This window comes from Panthera pardus, unplaced genomic scaffold (assembly GCF_024362965.1).
Source record: "Panthera pardus isolate Hobbes unplaced genomic scaffold, ASM2436296v1 HiC_scaffold_27, whole genome shotgun sequence".
Taxonomy (NCBI): Eukaryota; Metazoa; Chordata; class Mammalia; order Carnivora; family Felidae; genus Panthera; species Panthera pardus.
This window is the reverse complement of record NW_026526843.1, coordinates 28,474,990-28,498,428: the sequence shown is the minus strand read 5'-3', so window position 1 is coordinate 28,498,428 and position 23,439 is coordinate 28,474,990. Positions and strand designations below refer to the sequence as shown.

Below are 23,439 nucleotides of genomic sequence, written 5' to 3'. Positions count from 1 at the left end.
TCTGCCCCTCCCCTGCTTACGTTCTTTCTCTCAAAAAATAAATAAAACATTAAAAAATTATTAAATTTTATTTAATTTATTAAATTCTAATTTATTAAATTCTACATGTGAGACCTAAAACCATAAAAATCGTAGAAAAGAACATAGGCAGTAATGTCTTTGACATTAGCTGTAGCAAATTATTCCTAGCTATGTTTCCTGAGGCAAGGGAAACAAAAGCAAAAATCAACTATTGTGACTACATAAAAATAAAAATCTTCAGCACAATGAAGGAAACAATCAAGAAAACTAAAAGACAACCTACTGAGTGGGACAAAATATTTGCAAATGACATATCTGATAAAGGGTTAGTATCCAAAATATATAAAGAACTTATCAAACTCAACACCCAAAGAACTAATAATCCAATTAAAAAATGGGAAGAAGACATGAACAGACATTTCTACAAAGAAGACATACAGATGGCCAACAGACACATTAAAAAGATGTTTATCATCATTTACCATCCTGGGAATGCAGATCAAAACTACAATGAATCACCTCACACCTGTCAGGATGGCTAAAATCGGGGTGCCTGGGTGGCTCAGTCGTTTAAGCAGCCACTTTTGGCTTAGGTCATGACCTCGTGGTTTGAGTTTGAGCCCTGCATTGGGCTCTGTGCTGACAGCTCAGAGCCTGGAGTCTGCTTCGGATTCTGTGTCTCCCTCTCTCTCTGACCATTCCCAGCTCACACTCACGCGCTCTCGCTCTCAAAAATAAATAAACATTAAAAAAATAATAAAATAAAAAAACCCTCTTAAAAAAGTAATGGCTAAAATCAACAACACAAGAAACAACAGGTGTTGGTAGGGATGTGGAGAAAAAGGAACGCTCTTTCACTGTTGGTGGGAACACAAACTGGTGCAGCCACTCTGGAAAACAGTATAGAGGTTCCTCAAAAAAAAAAAAAAAAAAAAAAAAAAAAAAAGAACTACCTTACAACCCAGGAATTACGCTATTAGGTATTTACCCAAGGAATACAAAAATACTAATTCAAAAGGATACATGCCCCCCTATGTTTGTAGTAGCATTATTTACAATCGCCAAGATATGGAAGCAGCCCAAGTGTCCATTGATTGATGAATGGATAAAGAAGATGTGGCGTATATATACAACGGAATATTATTCAGCCATAAAAAGAATGAAATATTGCCATTTGCAAGACATGGATGGAGCTAGAGAAAGCAAAATAAGCAGAGAAAGACAAAAACAATATCTCATTCATATGTCGAATTTAAGAAACAAATTAAACAAGCAAAGAAAAAAAATGAGCTCTCTTGGTCAAGAAACAGACTCTTAATTATGGCGAAGAAACTGATGGTTACCTGAGGGGAGGAGGATGAAAGGATGGGTTAATTAGGTGATGGGGATTAAAAAGTAGATGTGTCCCGATGAGCACCACGTGTTGTATGGAAGTAATGAATCACTATATTGTACATGTGAAACTAATATAACACTATATGTTAACTAACTGGAATTAAAATAAAAATTAAAAAAATTAAGGGTATTTAATTAGGAAACCACCAGATGTTACTCATTTTCCCTTAATGAAAATAATGTAACTCTGTGAACAGAGCTCAGTGACCTTGGTCTACTTTGTTAAAAACAATAATCATAATTATTAGTATCCTCTGTTTTGGGAAAAAGAACATTTGGATTTCTCATAATACAGAATTTGAACTCATGTCTCTTTGATTCCAGATCCCAGTGAGTCTGGATTGAAGATCTAGCACTGGAGGGAACTGAAAAGGCATGAATGTTGAGGGTAGATAACTTAAGTAATAATTAAGGCTAGGTATATTAAATTCTCCCTTTCCTTCTTTCTTTTTTAATGTTTATTTTTGAGAGAGAGAGAATGTACGCAGGCACTGGGAAAGCGGGGAGGCGGGAGGGGCAGAAAGAGGGAGAGAGAGGATCCCAAGCGGGCTCTGTGCTGACAGCAGAAAGCCTCATGTGGGCTTGAAGTGATGAACCGTGGGATCATGACCTGAGCGAAGTCAGATGGTCAACTGGTTAAGTGAGCCACCCAGGCGCCCTTGGGCTAATGTTCTTATTAAAGATACCCTACAGAGTTCCCTCACCACTTCTGTCATGTGAGGATACAATGAGAAGTATGCGATGCAGAAGAGGACTCTCACCGACCTTACTGGCGCCCTGATCTCAGACTTCTAGCCTCTAGAACTGTGTTAAATAAATTCCGATGGTTTATAAGCTACCCAGTCTGTGATATTTTGTTATGGCAGGCTGAATGTTCTAAGACCGTTTCTTAACAAATTCTATTTTTCTTTGGAATTAAAAATGGTCTTATATGTGGTTTAGTTTTCTAAGTAAATCATAAGCTAACTAGAGTTGTAAACTCAATACAAGAAGGCGCAGGAGTTATTTGTCAATTCTATTTTTTTTTTCCCCTTGGGGATCAACCTCCTAGAGTTCCCTATCATGCTATTTCAGTCTGGACTGGTTGCCTTTTACTTCTGCTATACAGCTGTCATCTTAGAGTTTTCCTCACGATCATAAAAACACTTGATTTCTCTACTGGCTCTGTTTTCTGGATCCCATGGTACCATCTTTTTTAGGTTATTCCCCTCTTCTGGAGCTCATCCTTTATTTTTTGAGACGTTTCATGTTCAAATATCTTTAGTCTTTCTTTACACTTGATTGATATACATGAATTATAGCATTTGAGGTTAAAAAAAAAATCATCTTCCCTCAGAAATTTGAAGGCATTTGTCCTCTTTTACTTCTAGTGTTGCTGTTGAGAAGCTCAATGTTATTCTTTTGTAATCCATTGTATGTTTCATGTTCTTTCTCTGTGACCGCTTTTATTTTATTTATTTGTTTATTTTTGAGAGAGAGAGGGTGCATGCGCTTGCGTGAGTGGGGGAGGGGCAGAGATAGAGGGAGAGAGATTATATCACAAACAGGCTCTGTAGCACAGAGCCAGAGGCAGAGCTTGAACCCATGAAACTATGAGCTCATGTCCTGAGCCGAATTCAAGAATTCAATGCTTAACCAACTGAGCCACTCAGGAACTCCTGTCTTTGACAGATTTTAGAATCTTCTCTCCATTCTAGGTGTTTCAAACTTTCACAATGATGTGCCTTGTTGTGATCACTGATTGTGTTAGGTCTTTTAAGTCTGTGAAGACATGACCCTTAAATGTACAAATTTTCTTGATTTCTTTTTCTTCTCCTCCCTCCCTTTCTTCCTTCCTTCCTTCCTTCCTTCCTTCCTTCCTTCCTTCCTTTCTTTCTTTCTTTCTTTCTTTCTTTCTTTCTTTCTTTCTTTCTTTCTTTCTTTCTTTCTTTCTTTCTTTCTTTCTTGAAAGCACACAGATGGGGAAGAGGGACAGACAGAGAGGGAGAGAGAGAATCCCAAACAGGCTCCATGCCCAGTGCAGAGAGCCTGACACAGGGCTCGATATCACGACCCAGGTATCACAACCTGAGCTGAAATCAAGAGTCAGATGCTAACTGACTGAGCCACTCAGGCCCCTCTTGATTTCTTTAATATCCTTTTTAATTCCCTGTCTTCCTTGAAAGTACTGTTAATGTTTTGGAATGATCCTATATTTTATTATTTCTCTCCTACTATCTTTTTGTTTAATTTTTAGGAAAAATTTTCATCTTTCTCCCAGCCTGTATTTTTTATGTCATATATATGTATATATACATACATACTCATATGTACATATTTACATATACAGATATATTTATATATACATATATGTAACTTCTAAGACTTTTTTCTTATTGCCTGAATTTTCCTGTTCTTACAGCATCCTTTTTCTTGTTTCATAGATGCAACATCTCTTTAAAATATTAATTATAGTTCTAAAAAATGTTTTCTTCTTTCTATATTATCAGCTTCTTACAAAATTCTTTTGTTTGTTTTGATCTGTGTTTCATGTTAGAGGATGTCCTCAAATATATGTTGGTTCATGACTATACATTCATATTTAAGAGTGAGGCATTTATGAGGCACCTGGCTGGCTCGTTTGGAGGAGCGTGAAACTCTTGATCTCGGGGTCATGAGTTCAAGCCCCATGTTGTGCATAGATATTACTTAAATAAATAAAACTTAAAAAAAAAAGAGTGAGACATTTAAAGGTAATTGAGAAGTACTTCTGACCATGACGGAATAACTGGAATAGACTCTTGCCATAAACAACTAAAAACTTGTACAAAATTTATGAAATGACTGTTCTTTAGACTTTGGACTACAACCAGTACAGGTCTGTGATCTCTGACAGAGTAGAAAAAAATCAGGTGATCTTGATGATCTAAGCTTTTTGCCTAGAGGCACTTTCCAGACATCAGCACAGGGAAAGGGTACCTAAGCAAAGTATGGAAATCTCTCTGAGTTGAGAAGCTAAAGATTGTGGTCTGAAGAGTCTGAGGGCAGCTGGAATTTATAGTGCAGGGTACTTTGAAATTGAGCACGGTTGGAAAATTTATGCTTTGGCCATCAGTGTATGCTACAAATTAGTGTTTGTTTTTTGTTTTGTTTTGTTTTGTTTTGTTTTGTTTTGTTTTGTTTTTGTTTTTGTTTATGCCTATGCCACCAAAGTGCCTGTTGGTAAATGTCTGCCAGGATGCTGCTGGCAATATCCCCTGTCCATAAGTGTAGTTTGACCTAGAGAAATGGGACAGAACAGAGTCCAGAAATAGACCTACATATATATTTTCAATCAATTTCTTTTTCTTTTCTTTTTTTCTTCTCTTTCTTTCTTTTTTTTTAAGTAAGCTCTACACCCAATGTGGGGCTCTAATTCACAACCCTGAGATCAAGAGTCACATGTTCTACTGACTGAGCCAGCCAGGCACCACATGTTCAATCAATTTTTGACAAAGCAGCCAAGGTAATTAACTAGAGAAAGGATAGCTATTACAGTAAATGGTCCCAGAACAACTGGATAACTATGTGGAGGAAAAAAAACAGAATGTTGGCCATTACCTCATATGTCACACAAAACCTGCTCTAAATTGATTATGGAACTAACATAAAAAACTAAAACTGTAACATTTCTAAAAGAATCTGTGGGAGGAAATTTTTGCAGCTTTGCACTAAATATAAAAGAAAAAAAACTTCTTTTCCTCAAAAAGAAAATTGGAAGGCGAGTCACAGGCAGGGAGAAATTATGTGCAAAACATACATCTGATAAAGGGGTTTTATCCATAACATATGAAGAACTCTTACATCTTAATAAGACAAGTGATACAATATAAATGGGAAAAAAAGATTTAAACAGACACTTCACAAAGGCATATATGCATAGCCAGTAAATACATTAAAAGAGGTTTAACATCATCAGTCAACAGAAAGATAAAAACAAAAAACACAGTGAGATACCACTCTAAAGCTACTAGAATGGCTAAAATTTAAGTGACTGACAATCAGAGTTGGGGGAGGCTGTGGAATCGTTAGGACTTTATACACTGCTGAGGGTTGTGTAAAATGGTACAACTACTTTCAAAACAAGTTGAGCATTTTTTAATAAAGGTCACCATACTCTGGGGTGCCTGGCTGGCTCAGTTAGTAGAGTATATGACTCTTGATCTCAGGGTTGTAAGTTTGAGCCCCATGTTAGGCATAGAGTTTACTTGAAAAAAATAAATAAAACCCAGAATAAATTAAAGAAAAAGTCAACATACTCTTTACTATGTTACCCAGGATTTTGGACTTTTACATCTATATTCTAAATAAAATAAAACCTATGTCCACCAAATAACCTTCACATGAATATTCATAGTAGCTTTATTTATTAAAATCCCATAATGAAAATCAGCCAAAATATGTATCAACACTTAACTGGAAAAAAAATGTGGTATATTAATAAAATGGAATTTTACTCTGTAATGAAAGGAAGAAATTGACACATGAAACAACGTGAGTTAATTTCAAAACATTACATTGAGCAAAAGAAACCAGACACCAAAGAATACATATTATATGATTCCATTTAGATGAAATATTACAATAAGCAAAATTAATCTACAGTAACAGAAAGTAGATCAATGGTTGTCGGAGACCAGTGATAGGGTAGGGATTGACTGAAAATAGGCTAGAGGGAAATTTTTGTTATATGAAAATGTTCTTTATCTTGACTATGGTATATACTAGTGTACGTATTTGTCAAAACTCATTTAACTATATACCTAAGTGGATGCATTTAGAGCTATACTCCAATAAAGTTGACTTTAAAAGAAAGTAATGCTAATTTGAAGTTATTTATAGGTAAGTGGAATTTGTCTTTTTGTGTACCTCACTTTTGGGTGACAAGTTGATTTTTTTCTTGGGGGACGACCAAATGTCAGTAGCTCTTTCCAAAACAATATAGATTTTATAGAGTCAACTATTTTTTTGTGCAGTAATGTATTATTGTTTTATATATTTTCTTTTTTTAACATTTATTTATTTTTGAGAGACAGAGAGAGACAGAGCACGAGCAGGGGAGGGACAGAATCCGAAGCAGGCTCCAGGCTCCGAGCTGTCAGCACAGAGCCTGATGCGGGGCTCGAACTCACAAATTGCGAGTTCATGACCTGAGCCGAAGTTGGACGCTCAACCAACTGAGCCACCCGGGCGCCCCAGTTTTATATATTTTCTAATTACAGTTGATCCTTGAACCACATGGTTTTATCTGCACAGGTCCACTTATATGTAGATTTTTAAAATAAATATACAGTACTGTAAATGTATTTTCCTTATGATTTTCTTAATAATATTTTTTTCCATAAATTACTTTTTTTTCTAGATTACTTTATTGTAAGAATACAGTGTATAATACATATAATGTACAAAATAGGTGTTAACTGTTTATGTGAACAGTAAAGCTTCCAGTTAACAGGAGACAGTAGTTAAGGTTTTGGGGAATCAAATTATATATGGATTTTCAATTACATGGGGGGTTGGCACCCCTAACGCTTATGTTGTTCAAGGGTCAACTGTATATTTTATAATTATAAGCACAAGTGGTATACAACAGATTCAGGAACTAAAATAGTTGACTCTTAAGCATATAATTCAACTGGTGGAAACTAAAGCATGAGGAATCTTGCAGTGTAGTCTATGTGCTATGAACATTAGGCATTCTACAGGCATTAGTGTGTTTTGTAGACGACTGAGAGCTTCACTTAACCTCACTAGTTAGAGTTTGGTTAAGAGCTAAAAAATCTAGGTAGCCATGGAGAAGTCTGCAACAGAGTCCAGCAGGAGATCAGTGTTGCAAGATTTTTGCCACTGGGATTTGAGTGGACTGAGATAAGTGACTGGTGTTGGGGAATAGAATTAAATATAAAATCTCTGCCAATCCAGTAAAATCTCTCCATAAAATGTAGAAAATAATGAAACAGTATTATTCTTAAAGGAAGATAAAAACAGATTGTGATGCATCACAGGTAATCTCTTAAAGAGATTGTAGAGACAAAAAAGATATCTCACCCTATTTACATAACCAGGCAAGTACAATCCATTATATACGTGTTAGTTGTCTTTAACCAAAAGGAAAATAAAATTTCCCGTATCTTTTGGCAAGCAGGAAGTTACAGCTTAAAAGCTAAATTGCCACAGACAAGGAAGCGAGCCACCACCCTTCTTAATTTCCTTTTTCACAGAGATGGGTCTTTGGTCCCCAAGAATGGTATTTCTGGGATGCATAACTGGAAGGAAGCTTATTTACTATTTAAATAGATGTACATACATCTCAAAGAGGCAGAGATAGCATTTATAATCTCAAGTTTTCTGAAGGAAATGCTAAAAAAAGAGGGATAAAAGTTCTTTTTTTGCATTATGAAAAATTTTAAATATTTTAGATTTGTACATAATGTTATAATTTTCCCTTTGTTACTATTTTTTAGTAAATCTGTAGTTTTCTAATTCTCGACATAGCCATTTCTACCTTTCTCTAGCAACAGTCTAAATTATCTAGCAAGTCCATAGTATAATACAGGACAAAGCAATTACTAGTATTACAATAGGATGAATTCTAAAGGCTAGTATAGTATTTGCCTTGGAAAAAATGTTTAAGTATACTATATCAGTGGTAATTGATTAAAGCAGATTCTTGATTAACACAAGAGTGCACAAATATTCTCCTTTGTCATCAATTTTACAGACTGTTGTGATGTCTTTATAGTTTGTACTTGCAAATAATTACTTGAAAAAATTAGCTAAAGTATTAATTTGTAGTATTTTATGTAAATATGTAATATTACAAATATTAATTTGTAATAAATTCAAGCCTAATCAGTAATTTAACTGTGGAGCTTGATAATCTTATTTTTTAATTTAATTTTTTGTTAAAACGAAATTTCTCCTTTATTTACTTTAAAAAAATTTTTTAATGTTTATTTATTTTCGAGAGAGAAAGAGAGAGACAGAGCATGAGTGGGGGAGGGGCAGAGAGAAAGGAAGACAGAATCTGAAGCAGGCTCCAGGCTCTGAGTTGTCAGCACAGAGCCGTAGGCGGGGCTCGAACTCACGAACCACAAGATCATGCCCTGAGCCAAAGTCAGATGCTCAACTGACTGAGCCACCCAGGTGCCCCCGAATTTTCTCCTTTAAATTATATAAACAAATAAATAAAAAGACTGTGCCTTTTCATCAGTCATATAAATAACATTACAATTGAAGGATATTTAGGCCCTTTAGTAATTATTCCACCTTCCCAAATAATTTCTCCCAGATGTAAAACAAAGACTCTAATGGCTATTATCTAGTATTGATACAGCAAATACTCAGTGTCCAGGAAGGAACAAGTTGACACTCAGGGAATCAGAAAAGACTGTTTATTTTGGACCCGTGCCAGGCCAGTGGAGTCACCTCCAAAGGGCGAGCATCCAGCTAGGGTTTTGCTGATCTTTTGTACATATGTGCTTCCGGGATTGGTGGGGCTAGTACAGCCCAGCTTCTGGTTTCTGACAGCAGGCTGATACAAGAGGCAAACAAGATTGCAGAAGCCAAAAGCATGCAAGGGGAGTATCTGGCCTGGGACATCTGGCTGCCCCTTTTTATCTGCTTTTTTTACCAGCTTTCCTTCTTAGTATCGAAGCCCTATTATAAGGCACTCAATGTAAGGTACAGATTCAACTTTGTAGGGGAGGAAAAATAACTTTTCCTCTACCCTTCTAGGTTCTTGACTGAGACCCTCCTGTAATAAAAGACAGATTAATAAGAGAAAAACAAACAGAAGTTTGACAACATGTATACTACCTATATATGGGAGATACTCAGGAAAACTGCGTAACTCCTGAAATGGCCCAAGATATCACCTCGAGTACTATCTCTAGCTAAAGACAAAAGAAGATATTGAAGGTGGGGGAAACCAGTTATGGGAGGTTATCATGCAAAACACAGTAAATGAGATTATGGTTGTTTTGCAGATTTAAGTCACTACCTTCTCCACTGATAAGAGTTTTTAGAGATTTAGTCATCTTCCTCTTCCTGGTACAGAGAGGGAGACACCCTTACAAATGGAGATTTCCCTTGTATATGTAAGTATTTTGTACAAAAGGGTAACTGGTTTTCAGAGCTTCTCCTATGTCTGCTATTTCTTTCTTAAAAATAACCAGTTAAAGATAATCCTTATGTCAAAGAGGGATATTTTGGGGTCGCAAATTCTGCTCCCCTTCCACTTCCAGCATTTAGTGTACAAGGCTCTAATCATTTTAAGTGTTGAAAACAGGCCATTTTTCACCTCCATCCAAATTCCAAATCAGTAGTTATCCACGTATATTTAATGAACTATTATAATAATACAACAGGTATGTTTATTATATGTTTCTACTAGGACTAGAAAAAATTTGTATCCCAAAGTAGTTAACCGTCACATTAGATCTATCTTCTGTAGTTTCTATCCATAAATGCCAGATTTCTATTTTTCTATTAATCAGGTCCTTTTCTATACCACCCTTCTAATCAAACTAGTTAACAAAACATCTTTTTGTGTGTGTTGAATTTGGGGCATGAATATCTGGATTCGTATTAGTTTTACTTTGATATTATTAAAAAAACCTTAGTAATGAATATGGTCCTATTTTTATTCTGCCAATAATCAGATATTTGAATTTATAAGCCCAGGCTGTGTCTATACTGCGAGTGTAATTTAAAGCTGATCAGAAATGTGTGACTTTAGGGACCATTATTGGGAGTAAAGAAAAAAAAGTAATGTAACAAATAATATGTTTGATTTCTAGTAAAATGTATTTCTTATAGTAACTTAAATAACTACTACTGTGAATAAGACACCAAGGCAGTCTGAGAATTATATGAAGTTCATTAGAATACCCCCTTTCAGTGAGTTCAGTACCAATATCAGTCACTCAAGAAAATTTAAGTTTCAAATCCCTTGTGAGAACCACAGTCTAGTCCTCCTGAGGAGCTGGCTTCACATGGGAGGCATGAATCCATCTGAGTCATCTTTTACTTTGAGAGCCATATGGGTGATCAGCAGCACCTCAAATGGTCCCTCCATGTGGTGGCTCCTCATCTTCCCTCCAGAACACTTTTATGTAAAATAAATTGCCCAGTTTGATGGGGTGGGAGTGGGGGGAGAACAGACTTCTTCCATTAGGTCCCTCCAGGCCCTTCTGGCTTTATGTCTCAGGGTTTCTAAGGAAGAGAGAAGCCATTTTAAGTATTGAACATGATTATGAGAGAATTCAGTTAGACAGACAGAGGAAGTGATTTCAGACACAAATTCACAGTCCTGATGTAGGGGAGGAAAATTTACTTCTACCCTTCAACATTCTTCCAGCTGGCCTAAGAATTAAATTGGCATGAGACAGATTAACAGAAGAAAAAAACTGAAGTTTAATTACATGTGCACAGGGGCCCAATAATGAAATTGAGACACAGAGAAGTCAATGCAGGCAGTTTTTATTCTTTTTAGACAAAAAGACAAATCTGTGAGGAATTGATAGGGCAAAGAAAACTTGACTTTGGGGGCTTCAATTAGGAAGGAATTCCAAAAAGAATTTGGGCTGTGGTAGTAAATTAGTATAAAGTAACAAGCGTTGTTTATACAGTCTTCCTGGCTCTAAATTTCTTATCTGTGGTGATACTGATGTCTCTTTACCTCCTGGTACAGGGAACGTACCTTTCACATGGAGATTTATTTCTTGCTTTGTGGAGACAAAGGAGGGGTCAGAGAGTTCTTTTTGCACTGGCTGTCTCTTAATAACATTTATTTAAAATGATCAATATGCCGGAGCACCTGGGTGGCTCAGGTGGTTGAGCATCTCACTTTGGATTGAGTCATGACCTTGTGGTTCATGGGTTCGAGCCCTGCATTGGGCTCGCTGAAGTCAGTGTAGCGCTCACTTCAGATCCTGTGTCCCCTTCTTTCTTTATGCCTCTCCCACTTGTGCTCTCTGTCTCAAAAGTAAACATATAAGTAAATGAATGAATGAATAAATAAATAAATAATCAGTATACCAAAATGACACATTTTGGGGTGGTCTGTCCTTGGCCCGTTTACTGCCAAACATAAACTCAAAGAGATAACATTATTATTTTCAAGAATCTCTCTATTTGTGACAAAGCTGGTGGTAATTCTGTAGGCCATTTTAACCCAGTAGATTGCTGAATCTTAGCCAATAAACTTAAGAGTTTGAGTCATCTATTGTACTTGCAGTATGATAGTTTTTAGGAATCTACATACATTTGCATAATTCCTGGACAACAGTGGACATAAAATGATTTTCTCTATCTGATTCCTCAGGGTCCCCAAAATGGGGATTATGCACATTAAGAGAGCCTTTATCACTGCCTGAACATCTGCTTTTGAAGAGGGAAAGCCTAGGCCATTCAGACATCATACACAACTAGACAAAAATCTCTTACCTTTCATAGGTGTTAATTTTATGAAATCTAACTGCCATCAGGTTCCTGGTAAAGTTGGTCAGAGAAAACTTTCTACACCTACCTTTGATGTGGTCTGTAAAGAATTCTGACAAATAATAAAACTCTTTAATATGTTTTGAATAATTTCATCTATTTGATAGGTGTAGTAAAAGTCTAGTGACTTTAAAAATCTCTCTTAGATGATTTTGACAACATAACAATAATCTAATCAAGGAAATAAAGACTGTGGTGTAGGAATTATTTTGTTAGGTAATTTTTATAGTCCAGTCGAATTTTTTTTAGCTCCTCCCATTTCAATCCATTTGTTCATTTCCCTTTGTGAAGTGTATTTTTGAAAATGAACAAAGGTTTCAGTTATTAAAAGTGGGGCTTCTAAGTTTGGAATCTGTCATGTTTTTACAGCAGCTTTTGTAGTTCTTTCAGCAAAATCATTGCCTTTAGAAATTTTGTCATTTTGCCCTGTGCAAGTTCTACAATGGATACTGATAATCTGAGTAGGCAGTTGTAACCCTTCTAACAAATCAGCTTTTAATTCTTCATGAGATATTTTAGTCTTCACTGAAGTCAACAATCCCCTAGTTTTCTAAATTTGCCCTGTTGCATGACAGATACCAACCACATATTTATTATCAGTATATATATTTGCTTTGTGTCCAGAGCCAAGAATTTCAGCTCTAGTAACTGCTACTAACTTATCTGCTTTACCCAACTTAATCCCAGACAAAATACAAGCTTCCAAGATGTTATGATAAGTCACCAAGATATAAAAAGCCTTGAGTTGGCCACTTTTGTCCCAAGCACATGACCCATCAGGAAACGTTATGGAATCTGCATTTTGAAAAGGATTATCAGATAAATCAGACTGGGGCCTAATGTTTTCTTTTCTTGCAGTTGTACAGTCATGATCTTCTATTCAATTTCCTAATCTGGTAAACAAGTAGCAGGTTTAGGGAATTGCGTCTTCCGATCATTGTATTAGGATTGGATAATAATGCTTATTCCTAGCCAGTCTGACAGTCTACCAACAAATGCTGGGGGTTATTCTTGTGAGATAAGTATCATCACATGTGAGATACTCAGGTAAATCAAGTGACCCAATGCAAAGGCTTGAGCCTTTTCATTAAGTGTGGTGGCTGCCACCACAGCTCAGAAACATGCAGGCATTTTCAGGGTGCCATAGCATCCAGATTGGTCTATAGTCGAATCCCAGCTTTAGAAGTTAAAATTCTAGTAGCACCTTTATTTTTGGTACAAAACAAATGGAAAGGGTGGCCTTAAGCCCTTTTGAAGCCATAAGTGTCAGTTTTACATTACTGGAATAACTAGGAAGTCATCTACATATTGAATAATTATAGATCTTCCTGATGGGACAGATTTCTCTGTTTTCCTGTAAATGACTAGAAAAAATAGTAAGGGAGTCCCCCAAACCCTCTTGGAATTCTTTAACTTCATAAGACTTACTTATGACTCCTTCATAAGTAAAAGCAGACAAGAATATAGACTCATCCACTAGAAGAAAAGCAAAAAGCAAGCAAATAAATAAATAAATAAAAGAAGAAAAAAAGGGCAATACAGATCAATTGCAGTGAAAAACTTTGCAGACAATGGTACTAAGTCAGAATAGTTGCATGGTTAGGAACTACATAGGTTAAGGAACAGAAAATTTATTTACTTCTCTAAGATACTGTACAAATCTACATAGTAGTCAACCATCTTTATCAAATTTATCTTCCTTCTTTACTAAAGTACGCAACTATTATAGGGTGAATCCACTTTCAAAATTATGCCTCCTTTGCCTAATTTTATCTATTTATATTTTTAAATTAAAATTTTTTTCTCATAATTTTATTTTACTTATTTATTTATTTTAACGTTTATTTATTTTTGAGACACAGAGAGACAGAGCATGAGCGGGGAAGGGTCAGAGAGAGAGGGAGACACAGAATCTGAAACAGGCTCCAGGCTCCAAGCTGTCAGCACAGAGCCCGATGTGAGGCTCCAACCCACGGACCGCGAGATCATGACCTGAGCCGAAGTCGGACACTCAACCGACTGAGCCGCCCAGGCGCGCCTCCTAATTTTAAAATATAACGAGTTTTATTCCTTCAAATTGAGCTCTAAACAAAGGATATTGTTTTACACATGGCCATGGCTTATCCTTTTGGTAAGCTAATTTTACTGGTTTTCTGTCTCAAATTAAACTAGTATCATTATTGCTAAATAATGGCCTAAAGTGATGCATCAATTTGTCTCAGCCCTGGCACATAGTAACCAAATCAGCTGACTTTTTCCAGTGGGGCTCAGCAAAACACTTCATCTGGAGCAGTGATTATGGTAGCCTTTATTTGCACAGTACAGTCGCTTCCCAGTAGGTTTATAAGAGAATCAGGAGAAAGTAAGAAAACATGTTTCTTAGAGGAAAAATCTGAATGGGAACCACTGAGGAAAAGGAACTATGAGACGGCTGACCTTGAAATAGCAACAACCTGTATTGCTATAGCACCCAGATGCCAAATGAGAAATTTCCAAGTTAATTGCTGAATAAGTAGCACTGGTATCTATTAGAAAAGGTAAGGATAGGTTAACCTGAGAGAAAGTTATTGAAGCATATTATTCTCTAGTTCCCACCCCTAAGATCCTCCCAATCTATCAATTTTTGAGCCATTTGCCAATTATTTCCTAGCTGAAGGTTTTGTCCTTCTGGGTTTTCTTGATTGTCTTGTTGCAATTTTTGTACCCTCTAGAGTCACTTCTTACAATCTCTCTTCCAGTGTCCTGGCTTTTTGTGATATGATATATAATTTTCCCTTCTTCCTTTGCTCCCTTCATAGGTTGACCAGAGTAGGGTTATTCCCTTTAGTAAATTATCTGAGCAGCTAACACTGTGGGTTTTCATTTTTTCTCTTCTTTGTCATAGCTGCTACTAAGATTTGAGTAACGGTCTGTCCTTTTGCCTTTTCAGTCTATCTGATTGCCTTTTCCCTGACTTGAGTTTGGATAGTGGGCAAGAGAGCCAATACAAAGGTGAGTCAGTACTAGAGGGTGATTTTGATCTGCCCCTGCTTCCATACTTGTGAATGTTGAAAAAACAACAAATTGCTAATGCAAATCAACTGGGGACTCACTTAGTTCTGGGTATCTCTTGGCAGTGTCTCCCTGCTCATCATTAGCAGAGAGGCATTAAGTAACCCCTCTTGATGGGTTTCTAAAGCCCTTAGTTCTTCTACAGTTGTAAAGGGTGGCTGATAGCTTCCCTTGGCCACAATACCCATCTTGTGTGTCATTTTCTAGTCCTCAACATCTTTGCTCCATGACCTCAGTGAAGTTTGCTGATTGCAAAATTCCTTGCGGCAGCCAGTGCACATCCCCATATGGGGCTACAAACTGAAAAGCGGCTGTGGAGCACTTCTGTGAGTATTTCTGGGCACAGAAAAAGAAGTCTTTATTTTTTTATTTAAAAAACGTTTTAATGTTTCTTCATTTTTGAGAGACAGGGAGAGACAGAGCATGAGTGGAGGAGGGACAGAGAGAGAGAGGGACACAGAATCCAAAGCAGGCTCCAGGCTCTGAGCTGTCAGCACAGAGCCCGATGTGGGGCTTGAACCCATGAACCACGAGATCATGACCTGAGATCATGACCTGAGCCAAAGTTTGGCACTTAGCCAACTGAGCCACACAGGCACCCCGAGAAAGAAGTGTTTAAATGACTAATAGCGAGATGCCTGGCTGGCTCAGTCAGTGGAACATGTGACACTTGACCTTGGGGTTGTGAATTTGAGCCCCACTTTGGGTGTAGAGAGTACTTAAAAACAAAATCTTTAAAAAAAAAAAAGACTAATATCGGCTGGTGAGAAGGCAAGTGGATTACCTGGGAGGCCTGGAAAGCTTCTCAATGGCATCAGCTTCACAGGTGATCTGAATAGGAAGGGCAGGTTCTCCTTACACATGCATATCCTGGAGATATTGTGGGTTTGGTTCAGAACACTGCAATAAAGGAAATATCATAATAAAGTGAGTCAAATAAGATTTTTGGTTTCCCAGTGCATATAAAAGTTATGTTCACAATATACTGTAGTCCATTAAGTGCATGGTAGCATTGTGTCTAAAAAAACAATGTACATACCTTAATTTTAAAATACTTTACTGCTAGAAAATGCATCATGTGAGCTTTCAGTGAGTTGGAATTTCTTCTGATCACAGATCACTATAAAAAATCCAGTATTTCAAATTTTTCATTAATATGAGAATTACCAAAATGTGACACAGAGACACAAAGTGAGCAAATGCTCCTGGAAAAGCGGCACCAATAGGCTTGCTCAAAGCAGGGTTGCCGCAAGCCTTCAATTTGTAAAATATGCAGTATCTGTGAAGCACAATAAATAAAGCAAAGCACAATAAAATGAGGTATGCCTATAGAGACAAAAATATAGGATTATGTAGCACTTTGGTTTCTTTTCTCATGTTGATATTTATCAGGCCTAACACCATTTTTAAAATTTTCCCATATGGCCAATGCAGCCACTCTCTTCTGTTACCTTCATACAGTGACATAGTCTTTCATCCAAATTCCCGATTATTTCTTGATCACATTTCTTTATTATACTCGCTTTCCTAGCTACATGTTGTGCGTTTGATAAGGAACTCTTAGAGGTGGATTCCAGGGTTGAGACACGAAGTGGAATCAGGCTAGGACACCAGACATGCAAGCATGTGCCCTCAAACAGGGCAAATGATTAATTACCAGCCGGAGAAGTTGTGCCCTTATCTTTCCTTACAGGGAAATCTAATGAAGGGAACCACCATCTAAAAGATCATTGCTGGGGCGCCTGGGTGGCTCAGTTGGTTAAGCGTCTGACTTTGGTTTCGGCTCCGGTCATGATCTCATGATTTGTGAGTTCAAGCCCTACATTGGGCTCTGAGCTGATGGCATGGATCCTGCTTGGGATTCTCTCTCTCCCTCTCTGCCCCTCCCCTGCTCATGCTGCCTCTCAAAATAAATAAATAAACTTAAAAAAATTAAAAAATAAAAGATTATTGCTTCCTTCTTCTCAGGAGTCAATTTGATGTAGGGAAAGATTAAGAGATGCAGAGGGAGCTTGTACAACAAAGAAAAGAGGATGGTTCTATGAAAGAGAGAGTGCTTTAATTTTTCCATTTTCTCTTTCATTGGTCTCAATCTTTCTTTCTGTTTGTCAGATCACTTTCTACATTCTCCTCAGTTGACAGTCATCCAGTAAATACCACTAATTCATATGCCTGGAATGAGGCACTTCTAAGAACCCCTGCAAATATGTCCATTTGTGCAAATCAAAGAAACCGTTCCCACCACTGTAAGACTGGATTCTTATATGTATGCCCATTCCAAATGTAACAGAGAGATAGATATTAGCAATTTAAGAGAAAGCTCTGCATGTAACAATTCTGGCTTTCTATATTTTTCTGCCATCAAAGCTATTGGTGATCCTGATGGGATTTTAGAGCTGGTGTCACCAATGCTTACTCAATAATAAATTCTTGAACTTGAGAGCGTAGTTCATCTGGCTAGTATTCCAAAATAGTGGAGAGCAAGAAAGGACACTTTTCTTAATTTAGGGTTTCTTACCTGACTGTTGTGGGTTCACAAGACTTTCAGCCGATCCATCCAATTCAGGAATTGCCAGATGAATCCTTATTACCAAATTGTTGGGAAAATATAATTCAATATAACATTTCCTGCCAACCCAATAAAACTTCTCCATAAAATGTAAACAAGAATGGAATAGTTTTATTATTGAATAAGCATTAAACCAGACTGCAGTGTGTATCACAGGCAATCTGCTAAAGAGATTGTATTGACCCCACCCCCCCAATTAAACCTCTTACCCTTTTGTATACATGTTAACCCATGTTGGTGTTCATTTTCAATCTGCTTTTTTTGCCTAGGATAACTTCCTTGTTCTTCTTTCCTTCTACCTATATAAGTCATTTTATTTATTTTACTTATTTATTTACTTATTTACTTGTTTTTTTTACTTATCTATCTATTTGAGAGAGCGTGTAAGCCAGGGAGAGGCACAAGGAGTGGAAGAATCTTAAGCAGACTCCACATCCAGCGAGGAGCCCAATGCAGGGCCTGATCTCATGACCCTGAGATCATGACCTGAGCTGAAATCAAGAGTTAGATGCTCAACCAACTGAACCACTCAGGCACCCCTAAGTCTTTCATTTTATATAGCTCATCAGAGTAATTCCTAGCTACAAAACTGGATACTACCTGATTTCCTTTTGCCCAAATAAACCCTTACAAAGTTTAATATGCCTCAGTTTATCTTTTAAGTTTTTAATTTTTTTTTTAGTAATCTCTATACCCAATGTGGGGCCTGAACTCACAACTCTGAGATAAAGAGTCACATGCTATTCCAACTGAGCCAGCCAGACACCCCATTTATCTTTTAACACAGCAATGCCCCATTATGTGCCCCATTATAAATGGTACATTAGGTCAGGATTGGAGTAGCAAGAGGGATTTGATGCTGGGTTTGACAGATTAGGGCTAGTGCTACTTAGATACTTCTGATTTGTATGGCTTCTAAAATCCAGGGCAGGGCTCAGCCTGCAGATAGTTTGGGCCATAGAGCCGCAACTACATTAAAGAAAAAGCATTTTGGGCCTAGAAAGAAGAGGATTAGAAGTTATAGAGAAATAGATTTGTGTATAAAGGCATAATTGTTTTTTAAAGTTTATTTTTGAGAGGGAGAGCATGAGCAAGGAAAGAGCAGAGAGAGGGAGAGATGAGAGAGAGAGAGAGAGAGAAAGAGAGAGAAAGAAAGAAAGAAAGAAAGAAAGAAAGGAAGAAAGAAAGGAAGAAAGAAAGAATGAGAATATCTTAAGCAGGCTCCATGCTCAGCGAGGAGCCAGACTCAGGGCTTGATCCCACAACCATGAGACCATGACCTGCGCAGAAACCAAGGGTCAGAAGCTCAACCAACTGAGCCACCCAGGTGCCCCAAGGCATTATTGTTTCTTAAACCATATTGAAATTTACTCCTTTTAAGCCAGTTAAGAAAATATATCACAAGACAAACTAAGCATGTTTAACAATAACAACACTTTTGAGAGAAGAATGTAATTTTCTCTTCTGGAAATAATATTGCAGATGGTCACTTGTGGGTCCACTTTACCACAGTAGAGGAGCAAAGTTGTTGAAGCATAGAAAGCTATGCTCAGCTGAGCCACTTTTCTGCACAATAGTAAAGTACTTGAAATCATTCCTGAGATCAAGGTTTAAAACCATTTTAAGAGACAAGACTTTAAGTGTTTTATAGCCACCTCTGTAAGAGGTCCTTTCCTGCCCCAAATGGTCAAAGCTTAATTAGAAGTTGGATAATACTTAAGTTTTTTTTCTCATATCTTCTGTTCAAAATATTATTATCATTGGTAATATGGTTTGTATCTTGTCTGATCTGGATGATACAGTCCAAAAAATAGGGCTTGAGAAGACAGACCCTACCCTCATGGAAGAAGGGGTGGGTGGCCCTCTGGGTACAGGTCACATACCATGACTCATTTCCCCTAGTTTTATAAAGGAGGGCTCTTAGTTCCTTGATTTTCAGTGAATTGGAGTAAAGGGTGTGAATTACAATAGTGATGAGGGTGTGTACTTATAAGTGAACTACCCTGTTGAAAATGGTATGGGTCCTGGAGGAAGATATTTCATATAAGGTAGCATCTGGGCATTAATATGACTATGGGGAAGGCGATGGAGAAGAAGTCATTGGTAGACCTGAAGCCTGAATCAAGTCAGAAGTACCTGCAACCTGGGAAGGATGTGGCATTAGATGGCTTATTGGTGGTAGAGGTGAGAGTATGTACAGAATGTTGCTCTGAGGTATAATATGATGAGAGTTTAATGCCACTGGGTGACCCTGGTATTCAGGATGATGGTGAGTTCATGTATAGAAGCAGGAGGTGGTGGTTCTCAAGTATCTGAATTTGAGCCATTCTGAATAGGAACAGTTATTAAGTCGTTTTCTTGTTCAAATACAAAGGTTTCCTGACTCATGAAGGAGGTTGAGGTGAAGCTGTGTATAATGAATTCTATTGGATGAGCACAAATATCTTCTAGTGGGTGATTATATGGCTTGTGCAGCACATGTTGGAAAGGAGGTGGTGATATAATGCACTGCCCTGGAATATTTGTTTGTATGATGCTTGTCTGGAAACCTAATAAAACGATCAGAGATTTCATGTGGTGATGGGGCAATATGTGGGACGAACAGTTTCAAGTTAAGCACGGGCAGCAGGCTTTTCAGCTCTCATAAGGCGGTGGTTGATATGAGCCTCTAAATCTCTTTGAGACAAGTATGTTCTCTTGCATCCTTGAACAGTGCTGCACATGAATAGATAGCCTTGTGTATGTTCCTCAATTCGCTCCACAAGATTACTACAGCCTGGATACATCTTATCGCCTTGTTTTCCATGTAAAATAGCACATGCATAGCAAAAAGCATGCTTGCATGGAATCAGCGGCCCATAGATTTTAATCAGTAATTTGGATTTGTCACAGAAATGAACTAGAGTATCATCCTTTTCACCCAAGATGTTTATCGGAAAGTCCCCCAAAATGTCTTCATTAGATCTTTGCCCCTCTTGGAGCCATACCATTCCTCCTTGCTATGATGGACTCCTCTAGTGTACTCCATAATATGGCTTGCAAGGCCTAAGGGGAATGGAAGTTAACCTCGCTGACCCCGGAAGCGCATGCACGCTACCCTCTTCAGCCTATGAGGCAAGGTGGAAGTGCAAACGGGTTGCTTCAACTTTGACCTCTTCTTACCTACCCCCATTCCAGTAAGGGAGTCGGGCAGCAGAAAGAGCAAGTGGAGCAAGTGTATCAGAGCTGAGTTTGGTTAGGCTGCTGCTTGTTTTCTGCTTCAAGAAAAAGTAGCCTTTAACTGGAAAAAGAGGCTAATCTGGAATGGGAGTGGGGTGGGGAGAGAGCGCACAGGTGCACAGTAATATCTGAAGACATAGTCTTGAAGCAGGTGAGACAGCTCGCCCTTAAAGGGTTGTTGGGGTTTTTTGTGTTGTTGTTGTTTTTGTTTTGATAATGCAAGTGCTTTCCTTTTTGGGGTGAAAGCCCGCCCATTATATGAAATGTTCAAATAGAGAGTGGTTAGCTCGTTGTCAACATGCTGTAGCTCTGACTTCTCAAACTTTTCTGCCAAAGTACCCCTAATTATAGAGAAAAACAAATGTAACTGTGAGGGTGAGGGGGCAAAATTCTAAGTACCTCTGAAAGCAAGATATTTCTTTGAATAGTTGTACTTTACCTTAAAATTACATGAAGATAGCTTCCTGTTTTAGAATATTGGTTCATTTTAACAAAAAATATTGCTTTTAATTACTTAGTTAAATGACCTGAATCTCTCCCTGCTCCTAAAGTCTTTGAGTAAGTGATATCCCAGGAAGCTGTGCCAGGCAAGGTACATACCAAATCCTGGTACATCTTGTGTATTTCCCTTCAGTGTTGGTGCACTAGTTCGTGGTACACTGCACAGACTAACTTCTTTATTGAGTGCAGGGTTATCCATTAGGACTTAGAAATGCTTTTTATACAGAATCCTTTATCATGGTATTTGTAGATAAGAATATTTATCTGTGAATAAAAGTTCAAAGTTAAAAGCCCCAACAAATTAGGGAGATGATTAGTCACATTTTAAAATGCTTTCCCATATCCCCAAATTTCTGATTTTGGTTCTTTAAATATTACATCCTCAAGGTATATTTGATATCCATTTATAGAGCATTAACACCTTGGAGAGAGACCTAAGTGAAATAAAAAATTCAAGAGCAAATAATCAGAGATTACTCAAAAATGAATATGAAGCATTTGATAAATGATCATATTCGTTAATGGAAAGATTAGGCTGGATTTACTGAAATGCCATTTGTGTCCATATTTTGGGGACTTACATCCACTGTAAAGTGAGGCTTACCCTCAGTGTGATAACTTCATTCCGTACTGTCCAGAATAATTGCGCTCATTTTCATTTACAAGGCAACTTTGCAAAGGAAGTGATGAACTACTATAACCAAATATGCCAAATATATGATTAAAAAATAATTAAAGGGTAGGTCAGAGCAGGAAATTGCCCTCATTAAGAGATTATCCATCTCTGCTGCAACACCAATGCGTAGTCAAAGCTGACCTTTGCCAAACAAAAAGACAAAGTCAGCAGGGGTGTTGCACCAGGTTGAAAACGCTACAGAGAAAAGAAAAATAAAAGCCACAAAAATATATTTGATCATCTACATTTAGATCCCGGAATTGCTGAAGCATATAGCCAGATCAGAATATTTTTTGCAATTATACTCCATGATTGATGCTGGGGTTTTGGAGAAACTCTGAAATAATGGGGAGTTGGAAAATTTTCACATTTGCTGACATATTTTCTACAAGAAAACATATATAGTCACATGGGACATTTTACCAGAAACAGTGAACAAGAGAGTGAGTGAACAACAGTAGTAGGGTGAAAAAGAATAAGGGACAATCCTCCCTTTTAATGTTGGAAAAGATTATGAAGCTTACAGGTGGTTAAAGAAGGAACCCTCTTTATCCATTTCATTATTGATGAATTCCTGAAAAGTTGCATGTAAGTAGGTACCAGTTTTCTCATCTTGACCTCTGGTGACTATTTTGTCTTTATTTTGAGTTTGTCACCTGTGGGCAGCGGTTATTGGTACCCAAGCCTTTGATTTCAAGGTACCCAAGCCTTCTTCAAATTAACTAATGCCATAGAAATACGTTAAGTATACAAGGGGACCTTGTGACTCAGTGTGCACCTTTCTTTCTGACTGCTTGGGATGAAGTGGTTTTCAATCCTTTTCTATAATGAGAAGGGTACATGTGCTCTGGGTGAAGTTGGAGTTGGGGAGCCCGGAGTTTTACCTCCTTAAGACTCTCCAGCTCTGGCACCCCTTTCATCCACTCAGTGGAACACAGTTTGAATACCACTCCTCTCAAAAATAATTGTATATATATATATGTATATATATATATATATATATGTGTATATATATGTACACACACACACACACACACACATATATATACATATATATATAGAGAGAGAGAGAGAGCACACGCACGCACAGGGGAGTGGGGGAGGGGTAGAGAGAGAGGGAGAGAGAGACTCTCAAGCAGGCTTGGCATTGTCAGCACAAAGACCTATGTGGGGTTGAACTCACGAGCCATGAGATCATTACCTGAGCTGAAGTCAAGAGTCAGATGCTCAACTGACTGAGTTACCCAGGTGCCCCTCAAATAAATATTTTCTTCCTCTTTTTTTAAAAATGTATCATTTCTTTTTTTTTTCATGTTTATTTTTCTGAGTGAGAGAGAGAGAGAGAGAGAGAGAGAGAGAGAGAGAGAGAGAGCCTGCATGCATGTGGGGGAGGGGCATGGAGAATGGGAGACAAGAATATCCAAAGTGGGCTCTGCACTGACAGCAGAGAGCCTGATGCAGGGCTCAAACTCACGAACCACAAAAT

General features: G+C 37.6%; 1 pseudogene; it reads right to left on the bottom strand.

Moving 5' to 3' along the window:
• Nucleotides 1-18,526: 18,526 nt before the first annotated feature.
• LOC109250686 (E3 ubiquitin-protein ligase Hakai-like) lies at nucleotides 18,527-20,547 on the bottom strand (annotated as a pseudogene).
• Nucleotides 20,548-23,439: the final 2,892 nt, after the last annotated feature.